Below are 5429 nucleotides of genomic sequence, written 5' to 3'. Positions count from 1 at the left end.
GTGTTGCTTCACAAGGTCAGTTTCGATGGAGGGTAAGGAATCTCCCTCACCCGAGCCTCCCTGACCCACAGTGGGCAGGGGCGTCCCACGGGACTGATGAAAAACTGACACAAAGTACCCATTAAGTAAGTTTGCTTTTTCCTGGGCATCAGTTGTCAGTTGTCCCATCTGGTTTAGCAGGGGTCCAATGTTGCTCTTGCTTTTCCTCCGGCTCCCCACATATCTGAAAAGGACTTTTATTGTCCTTGATATTTTTAGCTAGTTGGAGTTCCATCACAACCTTGGCTTTCCTGGTTTGCTCTCTGCAGGTCTGGACCACAGCAGAGTATTCCTTCTTGGCGGTGGTTCCAGTCCTCCATCCTTTGTAGGTCTTCCTTTTAAGACGGAGGAGGTCCGCTAGTTCCCTGCAGAACCAAGGGGGCTGTTGTGCCCTTTTGCTGCCTTTCCTCCAAGACAGGATAGACTTTACTTGTGCATCCAGGATTCCTCCCTTAAGGAGCAACCACTCATGTTGAACTCCACTCCCTTTTGGGTTGTGGCCCTTTAGGGTCTCAGTAACGAGCCTCCTGAGCTTGTCAAAGTCAGCTTTCCTAAAGTCAAGGACTTCTGTATTACTGATTGACTTGCCAGCTTTATGGTGGATAGTGAAGGTGATCAGCTCAGGGTCACTGTCACCCAGCTTCCCTTCGATCAATAGGTCACTGATTAGGTCGTCCCCAGTTGCCAGTACCAGGTTGAGCAGCACTTTACCTCTCATCGGCCCGTAGACTTCCTGCGTCAGATAGGGGTCATCCACGCACGAGAGAAAGCTTTGTGACCACTTGGATTAGGCTGAGCGCTCCTCCCACGAGATGTCTGGGTAGTTAAAGTCTCTCGTGACAACCATACACTGGTAGCGCACGGTGTATGGTTGTCATGCAAGTGGCGCCCCCTGCATCCCATTCAAAGCAGCCCCTTGCAAGCTGGCAGTATCCTGATGAGGCTTGTGATATGGAAACAACACTTTATTTACAGGAATTTATATAAAAAACTATTTACAGTAAAGAATGTCAGTCTTGCTACTGCCCTTGCAAGGTACATATATCTACATATATCTTGCAAGCTTCTGAGACCTAAACTGGCATGACAGAGTAAATCCTCCTGGAAACATATAATGTCCAGGAAGTGGGGCATCCCTGAAAAGAGTCTGAGTGAGGCAGCTGGCACTAGGAACCTCCTGATGCTACACTTCTTGGACACTCAATTTTTCACAGGAGGGCTTAGGACTTCTATGTCACATAGTAGGCCATAACTCTGGAAAATACTTTTTTTTCTATATTCTGCCTGCCAAAAACCAGATGCATTTTTGGGGGGCATGTTATATACAAGAAAATGCAGTCATTCAATAGCCATGCAACTGAGAAAATAATATCCTTGTGTAGCATGAGCATGGTATCAACATATGTGTTTGATTTATGTTCTTGCTTAACAATAGAAGCACACTCCCTGTCTCCTTAATGGTTCATCTTCCTTGTTTAAGAAAAGATAGATTTTCTGGCCCCTTCTCAGATCAGGAGTATAGAACTATTAAATTTGTCAACATTGATTCCATGGGGCAGTTATACAGAAGTTTAATTTGGGATAACATTTTCAGTCTAAATAAAAATATATTAAATACTACCAACATAGCCATTCACTCATATCAATGGCACTTTTTACGTATAACTGCGATTTGATTGTAGGGCAATCAGAGTTTTATGGTGCTATATATTCTTTATAACAACTTGATCATGTATTATCTCTTCCCCTCCTAAAATCTATTTTATCTTTACAGAGTGTGGTAAATACTTCCATGCACTTAAGCAAAAATTTTGTCAATGATATGTACATGATATTTATTGACTTGGCAAAAAACAACTCAATAGTTAATGAGTTTTTCTTTTTTCTTTTTTTAGGAATCAAAACAGCATGCTACGTATATCTAAAAGCTTCACTCATGTTTCAGATAGTTCTGAATTTTGTATATAGTAGGGAATGGTATGCTTTCAAATGTATTACCATATTTTTTCATATACCATGTACCTCCAATAAGACATGCACCTTGTTTTGGGAAGGCCGAATGAAGTGGGGAAAAAAGATTTTTCCAGAGTCATGGTTGACTGTAGGCTTCATGGAGTGGAGATAGAAGCTGTGCTTCAGTGTCATTCACTTGGCAAAATTAGCAGCCATTACAGCTTCCCCATGCCTTCATTCCAGCATGGAAATCAGTTTCCTTGCTTAAAACACACACCCCAATTTTGGAGTGCTAATTTTTTTGGGAAAAGTTCATATAGTATGTGAGTAAATACTGTACTTGAAAGCCATTTGATTCCAGTGTTTTCCATGATTTCTAAATTTAAATAGTTATTTCTCTTTCTATATGGAAAAATCTCTTGTCTTTCTGTTCTAATGCACTGAATTAAAGGATAAGTTTCTGATAATTTGATCCAATTGTTTTTGGTCAAAAGAAAATTTCACTCTAATAATCAGCCACCACCATCACCCAATGCTACTGAATCCTGTTGCCACCAGAATGTGGCAGCACTGAATTTGGTGGCACCTACCCCTGCAGTTCTCATGGAGCCAAACCCTTGAGCAAGCCTTGACCCCTCCAATTCACAACCTATCCCCAAGTGAAATAAAACTCCTAGGAGCTTGAATAAGAGATTGTAAGATAGCTTTTCAGGCCAGGAGCACAGCTGCAGAGAATGTTGGTAAGCATACTAAGAAGCACACAGCAAGAGCCTCTATAAGAAATTTCCAGTCTACAAGAAGACATTAACTGAGGAGAGGCTCTCTTTGCCTCAGTTACAGACAGATTTTGAGACTTGGCACTATGAACAAACATGGAATCCAAAGAGATGAAGCTGGTCCTACAGAACTTTAGCAGACGACTGTTATAAGACAGATGTAGTTAGCCATGTTAGTCTGAAGTCAAGCAGAAGGCAGGGTAGATTTGCATCTTATAGACTAACCAAAGTAGATATCTATAAATAGCACAATCTTTTGTAGGCTGAAGCTCACTTCATCAGATGCTGTGAAAGGATGTGAAGAAAACAGAGTATATGAGAGAGAAAAAAATTAAAATACAACAGGCAAGTGGCAGGGCAGAGCTAGTGGGAAGTGGGGCAGTGCTGGCAAAGAAAAGCAAACAGTCAGTAAACCTGTAGGAACAATAGAGTCATCAAAGCTAACCCAGGTAATGTGTTAACAACTGTATAGTACAGGACAGTAGAGAGATCAGTAGCACTATAAACATAGGGTATTTAGTTAGCATTTCATGGGATTTAATTAAGTTTAGGTAGATGTAAACCTATCTTTGATTTAGCTTATTCCAGAAGATAAGACACGTTGATATATGGTTTCACTAGTCTACTACACCTGGTATCATCTGCATCTTTGGTTGATTATCAGGTGTTACATTTTGTAGCAGAGTAAAAAGTTACCCTTGCAGAAGTTTTATTTACAAGGGAGAGACACTGGTAAGACAGCACTAATTGAACTGTTCGGTAAGTGGTAGCCTGGTGCAAAGTAACTAGCATTCACTTCAGATTTGGATCTGGCCAATTCAGGGGACAGCGATTTGATCTGGTGACTCGAATCACTGTCCCGAATCTATTTGGCCAAATCTGATTTAGAGATTCAGCTGCCACCGAATTGGCTGAATCTCCACATCAAATAGGTTCCATCCCCCACCTGCTCTCGCAGCCCTGTCAATGGCTGCCCTGCCTGGCCTCAGCATTCCGGTTCTTTAAAAAAAAAAAAAAAAAATTAAAAGCCCCATACTCACCAGCAGCTGCCAGGCGGGGGGGGGGGGCAATCTCCACTGCCCCACACTGCATGAGGGCTCTGCCACAATCCCTCAGAAGCCCATGCAGTTGCTGCAGCAGTCAGTGAGTGTGGGGCTTTTTTTTTTTTTTTTTTAAGTGCCGGGATGCTGGGCCAGGCAAAGCAGCCATTGACTGGGTTGGGAGAGCGGGCAGTGGGTGGGGGCTCATGGCAGAGCCCTCCACACAGTGCAGGACAGTGTGGGGCAACAGGGATCACCCCCTTGCCTGGAAGAAGCTGGCAGAGCTTTTTTTTTGTTTGTCTTTTTAAAGAGCCGGGATCCGGGGGATGGCATGGCAGCCATTGATGGGTCTGGGAGTGGGCAGGGGTTGGGAGGCTCTCAAGGGAGCTGGGGAAGCAGAAAGGGGATGGGGTCTGGTGGGGGTCCCCCCATAGTACTCTCCCCCCTCCTCCAGATGCCCCCCGCCCCCTATTTACCGGCACGGAGTCCAGGTCCAGCTCCCTGCAGTGGCAAGCGGGGACTGCCTGAATCTCCGAATCTCTGCAAAGCTCTCAGAATCTTTTCCTAAATGATTTGGAAAGCTTTGAATTGATTCAGACCTTTTTATCGGTCTCCTGATTTGATTTGAATTTGGAGATTCGGCCACCGAATCAGGCAAAGTTTCCTCCAAATCAAGTCAGTACCCGAAGCTTCACACAGCCCTAGTAACTGGTACAAATTCTTTACTTTATATGCCAATGTTATTCTGGGCCCCATTCCTGATGGCATTTTTTGAATTATTTAGAAATCACATTGTTTATTTCTGGGTCAGCAAGGGGTAGAGTTTAGAGTTTATGGAGGAACAAGCAACCAATAATCTTAACCATGAATACGTCTAAATACATCAGGGAGGGCAGGAAAAGTTCACAGTCATGACAAGACTGGCATATTAACAGATTATATAGCATTGAGGTTTCCAGAAGATGAGCCTCTTTCTGACAGTGGAAAGAATCTTACAAAATAACAATTTGCAGCAACATTATAGAGGGAGTTAATGTCCAGGCTCCCTGCAACTGAATTTGGACCTCAGATGCTCAACACTGGGTCACTCTCCCAACAGAAAATGGAGGCAGGAGAATGTTGGAAACAGGGTACTGCCATTCAAATACATACAAGATGTATACAAGGACTTCAGCTGAAAATGGATATGAATGGCTAATCTTACCATCAATCCATTTGTTAGGAACATGGGGAATGTAAACTGGTGTGCTGATCTGCAGATACAGCATTAAGCATTGGGCACATAGGTGTGCTGCCAGTTCACCTGGAGGTTCACAGCTGGGCCTAGATAGCAAGGCGATTCTGAGTTGGCACAGAGGGAAGGAAATGTTATGGGAACAGCTGATGCTCCATTTACACACTTTGAGAGCCAGGAAGCAGCCACCAAATATGATTATTGTACAGCTGGGTGAAAACAATTTGGGATTTTGCAAGGCAATTGATTTAATCATCATAGCAAAAAGAGATCCAGCACACAGTCTGAAATGCTACACAAAGGAGCTGAAACCATCTTTGAAGTCCACATAGAAACACATCAAGAAGGAATCACAGAATCATAGAAGTAGGGTTGGAAGGGACCTTG

At 43.3% G+C, this 5429-nt stretch overlaps 1 protein-coding gene across 2 annotated transcripts in view; it reads right to left on the bottom strand.

The window, feature by feature from the left end:
• KIAA0825 (KIAA0825 ortholog) overlaps window positions 1–5429 on the bottom strand; it is a 446673-nt gene that overhangs the window by 23739 nt on the left and 417505 nt on the right. The window lies entirely within an intron of this gene.

Source organism: Gavialis gangeticus, unplaced genomic scaffold (assembly GCF_001723915.1).
Source record: "Gavialis gangeticus isolate Ggan-Ray unplaced genomic scaffold, GavGan_comp1, whole genome shotgun sequence".
In the NCBI taxonomy this organism is placed as follows: Eukaryota; Metazoa; Chordata; order Crocodylia; family Gavialidae; genus Gavialis; species Gavialis gangeticus.
This window is presented reverse-complemented; position numbering and strand designations above follow the sequence as displayed.